The sequence below is a fragment of the Dreissena polymorpha genome, chromosome 15 (genome assembly GCF_020536995.1).
Source record: "Dreissena polymorpha isolate Duluth1 chromosome 15, UMN_Dpol_1.0, whole genome shotgun sequence".
Taxonomy (NCBI): domain Eukaryota; kingdom Metazoa; phylum Mollusca; class Bivalvia; order Myida; family Dreissenidae; genus Dreissena; species Dreissena polymorpha.
In genome coordinates this window covers 43,280,045-43,298,149 of record NC_068369.1, presented here as the reverse complement: position 1 = coordinate 43,298,149, position 18,105 = coordinate 43,280,045, and the positions used below count along the sequence as shown (strand labels likewise).

At 35.2% G+C, this 18,105-nt stretch overlaps 1 long non-coding RNA gene across 2 annotated transcripts; it reads right to left on the bottom strand.

Annotated features, from left to right (window-relative positions):
- Positions 1 to 552: 552 nt before the first annotated feature.
- Positions 553 to 18,070, bottom strand: LOC127860958 (uncharacterized). Of its 2 annotated transcripts, none has more exons than XR_008039977.1 (3): positions 17,851 to 18,070; positions 9,691 to 9,775; positions 553 to 723 (listed from the first exon to the last, which is right to left on the bottom strand). It is a non-coding gene; the product is annotated as an uncharacterized LOC127860958 (long non-coding RNA). The 2 variants fall into 2 exon arrangements; XR_008039978.1 differs by lacking the exon at positions 17,851 to 18,070 and adding an exon at positions 17,149 to 17,782.
- Between the last annotated feature and the right edge of the window lie 35 nt (positions 18,071 to 18,105).

The following is an 18,105-nucleotide window of genomic DNA, read 5'->3' as shown; positions in this document are numbered from 1 at the left end:
GATAATTTCTGAATGAACGTCCTTTAATATTTCCTCATAGTCTGTGCAACTTATGAGTCGTGTAGTTGGGTCTACCAAATATTCAGCCTTTACATTTTCTCCATATCTTTTTGCAACTAGCTGCAAGAAAGTTGTTTTTCTGTAGTATTTTATTGTGCCCATTCCATAATAATGAAGGCGCTCTAAATTGCAAGCATCTTCATGGGATTGTGGTCCACGGTTTGGCTCTAAGCCTTCATCTCTACAAACTTTTGAAGATTTAGTGTAATAAAGATTTACTTCATGTAGAAGTGAAAGAAATTGACCCTCATTCGTCAGCACTGAGTTTATTGGTAAATTTTTTTGATTTGCAATGGCCTTCAAACGAATCCATGAATACCAACGGAAAGCGAGGGATGATCTTTCAGTAGTTGGTATTCCTCTTGTTAACATGTTATCAAGGCGAATTGAATGACTGATGTCTGAGCCTTGAATGGTATACTTTACAATGCAGTTACGATCATTTTTATACTCCCAGGGTCCAAGAACAGATTCCTGTAGACCAAACTCAGTTGTGACGGACAAAACATTAATTGGGCCAAGAGTAAGCAAATTTTGTAAAGTTAAAATTTGTGTTGTTTTATTTACATTTGTATTAGCATTGGATATTTCTATACTTTCCTGTGTGGTAGACTGAGAAACCATATACTTATCCTTTTTAACAACATCATCTGGTCTTCCTTCCTGCAATATTAATTTTCACTGATAATTTTCATTGTTTGAAACAGTGAAATTATCAGTTTTAATTCACTGATATTTCTCTATAAACCATCGGAAAGCATAAAATAAACATGAATAATTCCAATTGCACTCCGTGAGATAACATTTTAGCAGCATTTAATACTAAGTCTCTTTTATTTTGATAATCCACAAAGCAACCATGCACAACAACACAGTAATTTTCATTCAAATGTCAACTCCAGACTTGCAGGAAAGATTTCATGTGCATCATTGTCTACTCTCATCTCAACTGTATTATCGACTGCGACTTTCATGGTAGACGAAGCACCTTCATGGACATTTTTGTCGACATAATTGAAACACCCATGTCAGTGTTTTCTTTCCTTTAAAATTTGGGCCTTTTTTTCCGATTCCCAATGGTCATTACATAAAAAATCAAAAGAGGCGACTTAAGGTGTGTATTAAAGCTTCGGAAGCAAAAAAAGCCTTTGTGTGTAAAAAATTCACACCACATGAATTCTTTCAACCAGGCCCCGTGTTCACAAAATGATTTGCAATCGAAAATTGATTTTAACTGACATCGATTTTCATTTTTGCCTATCAACTACAATGGAAACTAGAAATGGCGCGGCAGAGGCCGACGCGTATCCCCACGCCGAATGTTTGACCTAGGTGTGCCCCAGGGTTGGTAATGGGGCCATGCATAGCTGAGATTGACCGTATTGTCATAAGAGAAGTTCATCATCAATTAGAAGTGAATTGGTGTAGAAATGAAGAAGTTATAGTTAAAGGCAATTTTGGGTGGGTGTGACATATGTGGGCAGGGCGCCCCAGGGTTGGTAATTGTGCCATGCATAGTTGACATTGACCGTATTGTCATAAGAGAAGTTCAGTATCAATTTGAAGTGAATCGGTGTAGAAATGAAGAAATTATAGTAAAAGGCAATTTTGGGCGGGTGTGGTCTATGTGGGCGGGGCCCCAGGGTTGGTAATGGGGCCATGCATAGTTGAGATTGACTGTATTGTCATAAGAGAAGTTCAATATCAATTTGAAGTGAATCGGTGTAGAAATGAAGAAATTATAGTAAAGGCAATTTTGGGTGGGTGTGGTCTATGTGGGCGGGGCCCCAGGGTTGGTTATGGGGCCATGCATAGTTGAGATTGACCCTAATGTCATAAGAGAAGTTCAGTATCAATTTGAAGTGAATCGGAGTAGAAAAGAAGAAATTATAGTAAAGGCAATTTTGGGTGGGTGTGGTCTATGTGGGCGGGGCCCCAGGGTTGGTTATGGAGCCATGCATAGTTGAGATTGACCCTAATGTCATAAGAGAAGTTCAGTATCAATTTGAAGTGAATCCGTGTAGAAATGAAAACATTATAGTAAATGGAATTTTTTGGTGGGTGTGGCCTATGTGGGCGGGCGCCCCAGGGTTGGGATTGGGGCCATGCATAGTTGAGATTGACCCTAATGTCATAACAAAAGTTCAGTATCAATTTGAAGTGAATCCGTGTAGAAATGAAAAAATTATAGTAAATGGAAATTTTTGGTGGGTGTGGCCTATGTGGACGGGGCGCCCCAGGGTTGGGAATGGGGCCATGCATGGTTGAGATTGACCGTATTGTCATAAGAGAGGTCCAGTATCAATTTGAAGTGAATCGGTGTAGAAATAAAGTAGTAAATGTAAAATAACCTAAAAAAATGAGTGATAATTTCTGACGCGGCCCCACCCCAACCGCTATAACTTTTGACCCAGGGGTCAGATCAAAATTCCAAATAGTGCAGGGTCGCACATATGCTCATAGCTACCATGTGTGTAAGTTTCAAGGTTCTAGTGCTTTTAGTGTAGGAGGAGATAGTGGCCAGGACGGACGGACAGACAGACGGACGGACGGCGGAGATAACCACAATATCCCCACCTTTTTTTCAAAAAGCGTGGGGATAATAAATTTTCAATGACAAGCAAAATCGATTTTCGATGCAAAAAATGTTTTGTGAACACGGGGCCCGATTCTCAAGAACCAAATAACCAAAGTATGGTTTTGTCAATAATTCATGAACCTATAAGCTCATGCGTAAATGACTGTGACTCTGAATCGGTTAAAAACCTTCAGGTTCATTGTCCGGGAGAACAGCTGAGCCATGGAAACAGCAATAGCCCTGGCTTGAAATAATTAATTTAACAAATAAGGAGTTATGTAAGATTAAATTTTAGAAATAGGGGATAAAATAATAATTTTTAAAATAGGGGGCAAAATAAAAATATGACCAAAATGTTATCTGGAGCTCTGGGTACAAGTGCGTAGCATGTCAGACTCAGGATTCCAATAATTTACTTTTTTATCAACTCGAAAAAAAATTGCGAGTTGTTAAAATTTTTACTCGCATTTTTTTCTTTCCAGCTGGCAATACAAGTTGGTTACAATCAAAGCGCAAGCCACGAGACTGATACAAGCACTTGTAACAATTGACTTGCGTAATATTCCTTTTATTATATACAAAATTGAATCATTTAATTTAAAAACAAGAGCCGTCTCCATCGGAAGACATATCATCTACTGAATGTCATAACTAGGGTAACTGGCATTTTGTGAATTGTTCAAGAATATATATTTTCTGATACTTTCTGACATACAGTAAGAGCACTTACGTTATTTGTTGAATTCAAAGTATTTTAGTGTTGAAATTATGATATAATTACTGCTCCTTGTTTAATTTTTTAATTAAAAATAAAGACACATCAATTTGGAGTTTTTTTCGTTTTTCAAGTGTTATAATAATACTTATCACAAAATTTGAATACGAAAAAGTTTATTATTTTAATTGAACAGTTTTTTGCTTCTCTTGAAAATACCGGTATAACAAAATGTCAGTAACGCTACTTTTTACATTCAGAAAATGACACGTGTTCATAATGTCAATTTCGAAAATTTGGTAAAAAACATTATTTGTACCAAAAAGGTTGACTTAATATTTAAACAGTTGTTGAATGTCATCTTATAAACACAAAAATAAAAACAAGAGGGCCAATATGGCCCTAGTTCGCTCACCTTAAATAGTCGGTTTATTCAATCTTTACCTAACGTCAAACTTGACCTAGATGTTGTCCAGACAAACATCCTGGTGAAGTTTCATCATTAATGAACCAAAACTCTGGCGTATGGAGTGTTATTGTTTTTGTAACATTTGACCTGGTGACCTATATTTTGAGTTAAGAACCCTTACCAAACATCAAACTTTGCTTACAAAAATAAATATTTTGACCAAGATTTATAAAATCTGAAACAAAATTGTGACCTCTAGAGTGTCTACAAGGATTTTGTATAATATAATGAAAATTTGGACTATCTAAGGGCAATAATTATAACATTAATTATGTGATTTTGCTCATTATAAAACTTGACTGAGATCTTTCAGCAACTTTCACAAAGAATGCTCAAGAAGTGTGAATGCTCGAGTGTTTACAAACCAAATGTTGACTGACGGACGGACGGCGGACAAAGACCAATCCTAAAAAGTGTTTCACCAATCTGAGATATTTTCCAACTTGTCCGACAAATCAATAAAACCAATGAATTGACTAAATTTCACGATGATTAGGCAAAATATGTGACTTCTATAGTGTTCGATCACAAGGTTTCTCTGTAGTCACATAGGGAAAACTGCCCCACCCCCCTGGCGGCCATGTTTTTTTACCGATCGGGACCATTTGCCAATTCATATGAGATATAAATAAAACCAATCTTTTCACCAAGTTTCATGATGATTGGGCAAAAAATGTGACTTCTAGAGTGTTCACAAGTTTTTTTCACTACCGGGGTATATAAATAAAAGAAAACTGCCCCCTCCCCGGCAGCCATGTTATTCAACTGACCGGAATAGTTTTTAACTCAACTCTGGTATCAAGGAAACAAATGTTCATGAAAATTGGGCCAAAAATGTGACTTCTAAAGTGTTCACATGTTTTCACTATAAACATAAAGATAAAAATGCCACGCCCACTGGGCAGTCCTTTTCAAAATTATAATTTATTGCCGGCAATGAGGTCCTATAATCATGCAGCCATTTCCGGCCCAGACTGATTATTTCAGACCCAAAAAGTACAAAATGACGACGAAAGACAAAGATGACATTTTTTACAAAATATTGTAATATTATCAGATTAATATACAAAGCATGCATTTAATCATTCAGAATTGCCAAGATTTCTTTAGCATTTGTCTCTCCATCCTGGATATCTGAATCCTCTACTGAAAACACATCCTTTGACAAATCTTTCGTTGAATACCCATCAGGCATAGCCTTGGGTGAGCGCTAATAATTAAGTCGATGAAGACCATCATGAGCATACAAGGTGTGAGTTTGTTACGTAAAAACCTCATTAAATATTTAATTTTACATAAAACCATCGAATGTGAACAGCCATTTGTCTACAGCTGCTGAATGGTCATAAGCAGGGATCATATTTTTTTCGGTTTTGTCGGTCCTAGACCGATTGGGGTCATGAAAGACCGATTAAAAATCCCAAACGGTCGGTTCGATTCTGTTTGCTATTAAAATTCCCATGTCATGAAATCGATTACACAGTGTACATGCTAACACACCCTAATGACATTCTTATTTCGATTAGGTGTGATAAACCATTCGCTGCAGTCTCTAAACCAGTCAGGACCGGTTTATTGCACGTCAGACCAAGAATAAAAAACTTGTGAACAGCGGATTAAAGACGCATCCGAAGGACGCGTCTTAATGCACGCCCTGTAACTAAACAAAACATGCCGATACATTTTCCACCAGCGTAATAATCCGGTAATATAATTATGAATGAAAGTCGCGGATCTGATCGACAGAACAGCCGAAAGTTATTTTTATGGGCGGAACTTCACATAAAATAGCAGTCGTCGAAATTCGCACTAGTCCGTCAGCAAAAAACTAGTATTTTTTCTTCGGGCTTGTAGGAAATGCACTATTACAAGCCCGACGTGCTTGTACAATTCATTAAACAGAAAACGAGTTCCACTGTGACTTTCATTTTCAATATTTGTAAACAAAGTTTTGAGCAGCTTAAATCAACAGCCGCTTATGTTTTAACACACTGCACATTAGTGCTGGGCAATCAGCCGATAATTGGATTACTGCACATAAAGCGCATGTTTTGTGGTTCCCGGATAACTATTATAATGTAAAATAAATGTTTTGCGTTGCATCGGGACAGAGAGTAATGGCCGAACAGTTGTCATTCAAGTACGTCGTTGAGGAATGCGAATCTGAGGTAACTGTGATTGACGCATTTGTCAACTGGCTTTTTGTAGAATAACCTGGCACTTAATTGCTTATATATTTTCTGGTGGTTCAGGTTTGCTCTCTCTTTCACATGGATATATGGGATACATTTCTGCTAATTTTTTACCTAAACTTTATGTATATATTTATAATTCTGATTTGATTGAAATCTGTGTGTGAAATTAATTTCTTCTTATTTCAGAATCCGAAAGAGGCTGGCTCAGATGACGAGGAAGCTAACTTGGATGAAGATGAAATTAATAAGAGATTTGTATTGTATTCTAAAGATTGAATAAATGAATGCTTCTTTGGATGTTTTATGTTATGTTTATCTGCATTTTTAAAAAAAATGTTTGGTCTAGTAAAATCTGACTCGGGCTTGTTCAAATGCCCATAGTACTAGCCCGACTTGCTTGAAGATTTAAATCCGAATTTCAATGACTGAAATAGTACACAAGAAAAATAATATACATTGTATAAATCTTTACAGAGCTCCAGATAAGGGTCATATTTTCGTAATTACCAATTATTTTCAAGTCTGTTACGTATTTATTTTAAAATCTTGTTGTACCATTAAGAATTACAAAATCAAGTTACGAATATTATTTTTAGTTCGTATCGATTTTTATTGAGTTCTTTTCGCGTAATCAAGATCTTTGCGGTGCTTATATAGAATGGTTATCGGTTTTTTTTAGCGAAGCCCTTTTTTTCCCAATAAAAGCGGCGTGTACAGTCTATCTGTCAAAAAACAATGGCAGCGCCCAGAGCGTCCTAAAAAACTGCAAAGGGTCCAAAAACACACTTTTAACATATTTTATGCAAAGTGAGCCGAAGTTAAATCTTTAGAAAGACATTATAGAAAAGATCTTATACAATGTTGTATGTTCAGTTGCTGACACGGTCGATAAAGCTAAACAAAAAGCGACACAACGGGTTTAAACTTAAACACACAAAAAACATTGAACAAGTGGAGGGTACAAGTGGCTAATCGTTGAAAAGATTGTAGGGGAGACCCGTTTTGAATGTGAAATATGTAAAAATGCATCTAAGGCATGCAATCTAAGCACAGTTTGGGCATATGAAGGTATTGGAAAATAAAATTGTATAAGACTGAAAAGACACTGTTGAGCTCGTATAAATAAAGTTGCTAGTATGTTTATTTTGATTTTTTTTTGCATGAAAATAACCATTATTATTTATTTTTAGGTCATTAAGAAAAAATAAGAATTATTTTCCAAAACTTAGTAGTAGCGTTAAGAATAAAATTTCAGAGTTAAGAATTCTTTTTGAAAATGTGGTAGTTATTTAAGAATTTCACAAAACCTTATCTGGAGCTCTGCTTTAGTAAAACCGTGTTAGAATCGAAATAATTCGTATACTTTATACTTTGTTGTTGAATATCTTCTGACCGGAAAATTAGATGCGTGGTTTCAAATGCTTCGCTTCAATTTAATTCCTATGCATCTAAACTATCAGACGTGGTCGTGGGTATTTGACAACAAATTAATTTTTAATTATTTGGTTTGTTGTTGTCAGTAGCCAACCTACGTCATTCAAGAAATGCAACAAATAAAAAAATGTTTTACATGATTGGAGTATTCATAAATAACTCGGTATATTGCCTCTTTTGCCTTGAAACTTATCTGGAAATAGCTTGTGGAATTCCAAATTTCGCCATAATTTTACTACCGGACACGAGGTCTGGCAATATTAGAATCATTTTCGGATTTTCCAAATTATTATCAGAAAAATCCCAGGACTGACAATATTTCGGAAAGACTGCACTGGGGGCCATGTTTTTCACTGATCTGGACCATTTTCGAACTCGTCCAAGATATCAATAAAACCAATGTTTTCACCAACTTTCATGATGATTGGGCAAAAATTGTGACTTTGTGTTTACAAGGTTTTTCTTTTTTTGACCTACTTTTTGACCCAGCATGACCCAGTTTTAATCTCAATCAGGACATCATTGGGACAAATGTTCTGACCAAGTTTCATAAAGATCGGACAAAAAATGTGGCCTCTAGACTGTTTACAATCAAATGTGGGCAGACGACGGACGGACAGACGACGAATCAAGACCAATCACGAAAGCTCACCTGAGCAATCAGGTGAGCTTAAAAGTGAAAATGTATAAAAATGTCGGTTACATTTCTTATAACATTCAACACTTTTTCGAAACCTAAACCAAGATTTTAAAAGCTAAACACAGACCCTAAGTTCAAGGTCAAGGTAAAAATTTGTGTGTGTATGGAAAGGCCTTGTCCATATACACATGCATACCAACTGTGAAGGTTAAATCTGAAGTTACATACAAATTATAAAAAAATTAAACCTAAACGTAAAAGTGTGACGGAAGGGCAGACGGACAGACAGTGCACTATAATTATGCACTCCTTCGGGGGAATAAAAATGAGTTTAAGCATTCATAATTAACGAAGAATGAATGCTCTTATAATTTTCATTTTTCAAAGTGACTTCATTAAAAGTAGTCCGGCTAGAATGGTTATATGGAATTGGTAAACTTGTGAGTAGTGTAATACGGGAATTATTTCTGTGCAGATAAATTTTACTGATTGATACAACTTGTATTTTTGGGGAACATAAAGCAGGTATATTACTAGTGACCTGAAAATTCATAGGGGTCATTTTCCAGTCATCATCAATGTACCTATGAAGTTTCATGATCCTAGGCGTAAGCATTGTTGAGTTATCATCCCAAAACCATTTACTATTTAGAGTCACTGTGACCTTGACTTTTGACCTAGTGACCTGAAAATGATTAGGGGTCATCTGCTAGTCATGATCAATGTTCCTGTTCCCAAGTTTCATGAACCTGGGCATAAGAATTCTTGAGTTATCATCTGGCTACCATTTTACTGTGTCCAGTCACTGTGACCTTGACCTAGTGACCTGGAAATCGATGGGGGTCATCTGCCAGTCATGATTAATGTACCTATGAAGTTTGATGATCCAAGGCCTAAGCATTGTAGAGTTATCGTCCAGAAACCATCTGGTGGACGAACTGACGGACGGACCCACCGACATGTGCAAAACAATATACCCCCTCTTCTTCGACGGGGTGCATAATAAATGTAAATAGTTTAATTTTCTATTATCATTAAACAAAAAATCAATCAACACATATTTCAAGTATTCAGAATAAAGTCTACATATTAAGTGAAGACAATCATATCATGAAGACAATCATACTGAATGTAATAACTTGTGTAACTAACATTTTGTATATTTTTCAGGAGAGCATATTTTCCGAAATACATTAAGAGCACTTATTCTACTTTTTGCATTCAAAATATTTCAGTGATAAAATAATGGTAACTGCTTCTTTCTTAACTTTGTATTGTTTTTAATGATATCTCAATTTGTAGTTGTGTTATGTTTTACAAATTTTACTATAACACTGATAATAAAATTGGAATACTCAAAAGTATTTATTATGTTTATAAAACAGATTTTAGCTTCCCCTGAAAATTTAACAAAATGTCAGTTACACAACTTATAAAATTCAGAAAACAACATGTGTTTGCTTATTTCAATAAGGAAAATTTGGTTAATTTTTTTTTTTAATGAGCAACTCATTTATTCCAGAGTGAGGGGGCCAGGGCCGCTACACAAATCAGAAAAAAGCGCTGTTGTCAAGTAAGTATTAAGGTAAGTATTCTTACCTTTTTCTGTTGAAACTGTCGTTTCTTTGGTCTCCCGCGCCCGCGGGTATTTCCAGTTCTGTTGTTATTCATAATTGTTTTGAATCTATTGAGAAAAAAAATATGGGTTTATATCTACATGTAGAACTGTTTAGGAAGTGACTACAGGTACGCATCTGTACCTCTAGAATCTCGTTCTAGGGGTACGGATCCGTACTTCTAGCCAAAACCACTAGGGTTTTGCTACAGGTACGGACCTCCCGTTTTCACATATAATATGCCCTTTTTCATAGTTAAATTGTTCCACACGTATGTTAGATCAATAACAACAAAGTATTTACATTAATTTTAAATCAAATGCAATTTATCCGCTCGACAGGACTCGTTTGTTTAAATTGTTCCAGCGTTTTTTTTCCTTCTTTGAACGGGTCCGGTAAACGGCCCTGTTCCCAATCGGGACTGGACCTGGTCCCAACTTGCTGACGGACCCTTCCCAATTTAGAAAACAGTCTTATCCCAAATAGTTTATATAAAAACGGCCTCGTATCGATTAAAAAATCCCAAATAGACTATCTTTTTTGTCACAAAACGACTTCAGAAGTTAGTAAACAAGTATGAAAGGACACGGTTGTTGTTGTAGTTGTTGTTGTTCTTTTAGAATGAGGCCGACACAACTTCCGATAGGTGGAGCCATCTAGTTACCAAGTTGACTGTTCCCCGGCCGGCATACATAATGCGGCATTATTGAATGCTGGCAGGGAAACAGTCAACCAAATAAGGCAATAGTAGTAAAATTGACCTTGTTTTGTACGCTTCGATAACAATGTTTCACATGTTCGTGACAGTTGTTTATTGAACGTTGTCGTTAAATACAGATTCAATATACAAAATAAAACCCTTATCCGGAAAGAATGATAGATATTTCGAAATACCGTCTTTGACAAAATATTTTCCCTGGTTTTGGTTTTATTCGTAGCGATGTCTTTACGTAGTAAACAAACCCAAATATGGAAATCCGAAATCTCGTTTTACTCTTCAAATACTCGCAGGGAAATTAAAAAGTCAACTACTTCCGACAATTTTGCACACTCGCATCGTGGTTTTTATATAAATAGCCAGAAAATGAGTCAAAGTTCAAAATACTACTTGAAGAAAGTGAACAAAACCAAATCAGCCAAGCATAAATTTAGCCACCTAAATTTCTGTTTTCCATTATAACAATGGTCATCTGCTGGTCCTTTTAATTTAGACAAGTTATCTCAAATTGCCACAAAAAGTAATTGTTCAATTGGGCTTTATGCCATTTTAAACAATTTTCAGTTATATTGCGGCAAAACCCATTAATTCTATCTGGAAAACCAGTTCTTATTTTTTTTTAAATAAACTGGTATTTGTTATACAGACTTATGATCTACACTATCCCAGAATGCCATTGATAGTGTATAAAAGCATTGTTTACTACATAAAATAGATTTCAGTTGATGTATTTGTATGATGTTTGATATTTCCCAATTTGATGGATTTCACGACGCGAAAATTCCCAATTTGAAGGATTTCGCGACTTAAAAATTCCCAATTTCTAGGGGACAGGACCTGTTCCCAAACAGGCGAAAAAAAAACGCTGTGTTCAGGTCAGCAATAATAAACAAGTAACACCGGTTATGGTATAATCTATAACTGCTTCTGTACATAGTGAAAGCGTTGTCGTCTCGCGGATGGGAGCATTTTAATTTAATAATTGTTAAAAAAATAAATAATCTTATGATAAGACAATAACTATTACATTTCTGTTTTTCAATACTGAATGTATTATACTTGTTAAATAAAATGCTCTGCCTCTAAATGCATCATTTCAAATTCAATTGAAGTATTTGGAGGAATTGCTGATTTAAAGAACTTTTATATAATAACTTTAATTATTTGTATTAATTGCTGATTCGATTGAACTTCAAGATATTAAAATGAACAAATGCAAACTTCACACACAGTAAGGCTTTACAACTTTGGTAGTTTGCATGTGCGTGTCAAACTTTGAAACATCTACCGAACTGAAACAACGTCTGTTTTCCACGTGTACAGTTAGTTATTGCCTTTATGGAAGTTACTTTCTGCAAACAATTTAAGCTAAGTGTGAACATTTTAATTGTCTTCAATAGGACCGACAGTGTCTTTAACATGGTTCAAACAGAATTCTCAAACCTAAATTCAAGCTCTTTTCAAGGCCAAATATTCATTTTCAAGGCCGAGAACCGTACGTTAGTTTCCTTAAAGAGTGCATTTTCAAGCAAATTTAACACAGTAAATATCATTTACCGGTATTTGCTCAAACAAATTAAACTTATTCCACAATAACTCATACATGTTATTTCTAGTTATTACATACATGTTATCCATCCTTAACTCAATGAGTCTCACATACAGTTTGTCAACCAGTTCCGGATAATCAGCAGTTCCTATTAATTTGTATTTAATTTTCCATAATGCCCCAATAAAAACAATGGACAAAATTGTCACAAAACCAGGTTTTCATTGTGAAAAAGTCTGATAAAGGGAGAAAACTCGAACTGAACTTTTGAAATGAACAAACAAAATTAACCCCCTTTGTAAGTTTTTTTTTTTAAATCTATTTTTAGTCGTGGCGACCTTGACATTGGAGATATTGACGTGATTCTTTCGTGCGACACACCGTCCCATGATGGTGAACAAATGTGCCAAATGATTTTAAAATCTCACAATAAATGACATAGTTATGGCCAGGAGAAGCTCATTTATGGCCATTTTTGACCTTTGAACTCAAAGTGTGAACTTGACCTTGGAGATATCGACGTTATTATTTCACGCGACACACCGTCCAATGATGGTGAACAAATGCGCCTAATGATTTTAAAATCTGACAACGAACGACATAGTTATGGCCCGGACAAGCTTGTTCCGCCCGCCCGCCAGCCAGCCCGCCCGCATTCGCCAATCTAATAACCAGTTTTTTCCTTCTGAAAACCTGGTTAACAAAATGATAAGTGTCTAAGGTATACATTAGGTAAAGGAATAAATTAACAAACTTTTAGCAAGAAATCTTTTGTAAATAGCTTACAGGGTGGAAAAATGCAGCAAAAAGATAACCGGAACTGATTGAATGAGTTATGTTTTGAAATGTGCATATGGATATAGAAGGCTTTATTATTTTCAAATAAACTTTTTGCTGATTGAAAACAAATGCTATGAAAATGTTTTGAAATACTAATTCTGTAAGCTGAATGATTTTTAATAATTTTCCTAAGGTTGAACTTTAATTGGCTATTTATGACAAAAAACTGCATATGCCGTCTGACCTAACCTGTTATCATACAAAATAAATATTACCCTTTATTTTTACATCTCCTCACATTGACACTAAATCCCGAAAAAAATTATTGTGGTAAAAAGAATAAACGTTTTTGCCGGGCGATTCTAAACTGGTGTACTGACTGTATGTATTTACTTTTTAAAGTTATTACAAACAAACACATTGCTCCTCAATTTCATGTTTTCTTTGTGGGTTTCCCCTTTCTCATGGTTTCTCAAAGCGCTTTCCCCCATCCCCCGACATCAAGGGTCTTCATAGAGACCCGACAATGTGCTTTTTGAATGTCATTTGTTTTCTGTACACAGGAATATTCAGTTAACCACCCTGGTTTGAAATGACACTTCCCCATCGCTGCGTTTTCACTCGCAAAAATTGATCACAATGGAGAACCTCTGACGTAGTACACATAATCTGTGACGCAGTGCTCCAGCTAGCAATAAATAGAGGGGCGCTGCGCCCCTCTAAAATTTGCCCACTTAAAAAGCGCCCCTCTATTTTTCTATCAAATGCCCTTTTAATCTCTAAATTCCTGCTTTCAGGCCGTATAAATCGCCAGAAACATCGACATGAATACACAGATAACACCCTTACATGACTGCCTGTCAGCACATTGTGAACAAACAAGCCCCAAGGCCATGGTTTGTTATCAGATCACTTATTAGCCTTTTGTTGCAGACGATAGTAACATGCTGTGAAAGATTATCTCTGAGGTCACGCTTGGTTAGGCACAATCACACTCGAATGAAATCAAACTCAGCACTATTGATTTTTTTAAACTTCTGAATTCTTTGGCTATCTTTTTTTTGTTTGCAAAAATAGTGATTTTTAATTCAAAATACCTATTAACATTTGAAAATTAATAATCTTTTTTAATGCTAATATGCAGTTAATTTTTAGTCCGAAATTAGGGCATGGAAAACATATTTGTGTTTGGATTTTATTTCTGAACTTTAAAACGCTGTCTGTCCTCAATCATGATGAATTTTAACATGAATTGGGGCAGACAGTTGTTATTTCAACAAATAAAGAACTTGTTTGGAAGGAGGATTTATCAATCTGAAAGTAAAATGTTATGTTGATATTGTCATATATTTTCGCGACCTAACAAAACTGTCAACGTTGTTGACATTAGTTGAAATAACGTGTTGTGAAATAAATATATCCTATTATTAACAATAACAATGTTTCATTTTAATCTCCAGACTGGATGCTACTTCATGGTGACATTGATCATTGTTTAGAATTTAAATTTGTCAATATAGATTTTTGTTTTAATGAATATTATTATTGTGGATAAAAATTGGCTCAAAGTTATTTAAAGCAACGAATTTAAGTAGTGACAGTCACAACGTTTTTTTGACCCAGTGAAACCCCTGAATTTATTTCATGTTTTCTTCATTTCATTTTCTTCTAAAAGGCCACTGATTCTGAAACTGGAACCTGAAAGATTAACATGCAGTTCAATGATGATAGGTGATAAAATAAACATCAAAATTCCCCCCCACACACACACCGGATAGAAATATGATATCTACATATCTTTAATGCGTGAAGTCGGATGCTAGCCCAAGTCGGTTAGGAAATTGGCTACTCAGTTGTTTTCCTTAGCGCCAATGTAGATAGTAATATATTTATTGTAATTTCATTACACAAAATGAGGAACAGCATACAATTGGTGAAGTCATCCAATGCACTAATGTTAACAATTAATAAGTATATAGTATAACCAAAGTATATACTTAAGTATATTTATAACCAAATGCCCTATTTTCCAAAATTACGCGTGAAATGTGCCCTTTTTGGGGAAGCTCCCCTCTATTTTGAAAAGCTGGCTGTAGCACTGGTGACGTGTCCACATAACGTTTCGTACTCAATTGTTTACGAAACTTATATATTTCGTACTCAACTTTTTTCGCGAAGGAATTTATGATAACTTTTCGTAATATTTCCCTTAAGAAAGATTTAAGTTTATAATAAAAGCGATGATACATGTAATTTTGAAAAGAAATAAACATTTTCAAGGCTTTTTTACATGAAATAAGCACTTTTCAAGCACTTTTTCAAGGCCAACCTTTGTTCAAGGGCTTTTCAAGCCTAGGACTCATTTTCAAGCACTTTTTAAGCCCTGTGCGAACCCTGTTTAATGTGCTTTCTGACGCGCGTTAGCGCATTTTTGGAAATGGTAATTACCTTTAATTACAAATTGAGTGCAATATGAGCACATACCAGCATACAGTATTTAACTCCCAGACAATGCGTACACATTGTCATTTGAGTTTTAAAATTCAATTATGGCGGCCGTCTCTTTTCGAGTCGGGGAACAATTTTCTGTTTTCTAAGTCTGCAGAGTAAAATAGAACAATATCAAAGTGCTAACAAAATTCAAATGTACAGACGCAGTTCGCGTAGTCTTGCAGCTGCTAAAAGTAGGTGTCCAAATAGTGTTCAAGGAAGAAATAAAATATTGGGAATTAAGGCCTAAATTAAAATTAAGTTTGTTTTCCCTTAACCAACCGACCCACTTTTTACCCCACGACCCATAAAATTTTATTGCGATTTCTGAAAACGTATGTTTCTTATTTTCGTTTTTTTCGCCGATCATTAAAGAGCCAACTGCAATATTTAATTGTGCGCGTATTTATATCCCTGTCCATTATTATCGCCCCTGAGTCATCTAGCAGGTCGCTCTGATGGTTGGAATTTCATATGCCCCGGCAAGCGTCTATAACCAGTATTGCGATCGGCGGTGTTCCGTGAAAATGGCGAACAACATCATACTTAACTATTGGTTCGCGAAAGTAGTCTGACATATGCGAGTTTATGTTCGTTGCACACATGTTGTTAACGTGATCCAAGATGGCGGACAATTAAAAGAAATAACGATGCTCAGCGAGGACAAATGACTATGGAATCTACGACGGACATCATATAATTAGTTTGGATTAATGACAAGAGCGTGTCATTCTATGATGGAGCATACGTTTTGGATACAAATAAAACTCTCTTTTTTTTGGAAATGTATAAACTGAATGTCACAGTGACCTCTGGTCATGTTATGAAATATTTAAATATCAACCAATCAGAAGAAGGCATTACAGTGTAATAGGCTGCGTTATAAATTAAAATCTACCTGCGGTATACAGCGGGCACAGCGATTGGAATGGAAAATGTGAGTAGTGTGTTGATTTAAATTGGTCAGGCGTGCAAAATTGAAAGATTCATTACATAATTATTACGGAACATTATTGACAAATGAATTATCTACACAGGTATGTAAATATTATTACAATCCGTTGATATTAACTGTCTGATATCAGGGCTTGAATGTTGCGCACCAAATTCCTTGCGCATTAATATAGACAAAGAAGGAAAACTTTCGCTATTAAAAAGATAGAGTGAACTATTGACGCCAAGAGTCTGCCAAAGCAAAAATCATCAAAAGACTCTATGGCGGCAATTTATATTGACTAGACTCTGTGCAGAGTAAGAATGTATCATTTACTTGAGATTTTCAATAACAATGTAAAATGCATTTTATTATAAAATATAAAATAGAACGATTTGTTAAAAATAAAATCCTTCAATGTTAACCATAATTTGTCTCAATCCTTAACCACAAATTATCAGTTACAAATACTACAACACAAAAACACTGTAATCATTACAGATTCTGAATGTATTAAAAAACACAATTAAATTCAACTGTAACAAGACATTATTTAAAATAACGATTAGCGTTGTTGGTTTTTAATATTTTCTACAACAAATTAAATTAAAAAACAAATAAATGAGATCAAAAACACAATGCCAGTCAATGGTACGAACGTACTGAGTTCGATATGAACAAAGTAAATGAAGTATTTCATATGCATTAAACATTACAACTATTGGTCATTTGAAATTTAATATATACTTAAAAGTACAACATTAAAGTACTTCGGTTGTGTTCATTTGCATTTGGTTTTACGTATATTGCAACATAAATGCAATAAATAGAGGCATTTTGACAGCAGACTGTTGAAACTCGGTACGAATTTCCACACGACCAATCTGAATGAAATTTGATCGTCTGTCTTGTAATGAATAAAGGGAAATCAACATACAAAATAACATAATTAAAATATAAAATACCTTACCATTTGATTGCTATCGTTTTTGTAGGTTTATATAAAGTAATTGTTGAAGAAATCACGGTTATCGATCACGCTACCAGCTTAATCAAATTTTCCAATATGGCGCCGCTATTTCGACACTATTCAAAAGTTTGATTCTAATTGGTTCGTATACAGCTGGGACTCAACTAGAGCCAATCAAAAGACTTGTTGCATTATTGAAGCCTGATTCTGTTAGACTCAGCGTAACTCGTACCCAAGAGGGTTCGTACTTATCGTGATTAACGTATGCGTTAACAGATTCCTTTCAGCAATCGTCCACTGGGACACAAATATTTTAAAACAATGCGTCTATTTCGATATCTGTGCGTGATAAACGCGGGACGCGCGGATAGATTATTAACTGATTAGAATCTGTTCTGTATTTACATAATCGTTGTTTGTACGATTGTTTTTCATTTGAAAAGTTTTCTGTAAATTTCAAATCGTAAAAACGACACTTATCTCTTGCCCTGAGTAAAGTGCATTAAACATGTTAAATACTGTCAGTTTGTTCAGTATTACTGAAGATGGTGTTCATGTCACTAATATTCATGATATTTCCATGTGCGAGTGTTATTGTAAACACAAGTTTCTGAAAGCAGTGCGAAAAAAGTGCATTACGCAAAGCCAATAAATCTGCGCAGATTTTTGTCAATATTTACAATAAACTGCATGTTTTCTTACCGTAAGTCGACTGACAGTCCGTTGGTCACATTGTGGAAGATCTTGCATCCGTTTAAGTTATTATTGCCTTTCACTTTTCAATACACATTTATGAACTTCAAACAAAATAAGTAACTAACTAAGTAACTATTTAACTGACTAACACGCGCGTTTCTTTTTTCCAATATCCGAGACAAATTTACTTTCGCGCTTTGCCAATCATGTCCTGGCTTTTTAAAGTTAACCGCTTTTTGCGAATGCAATGACGTTTACATA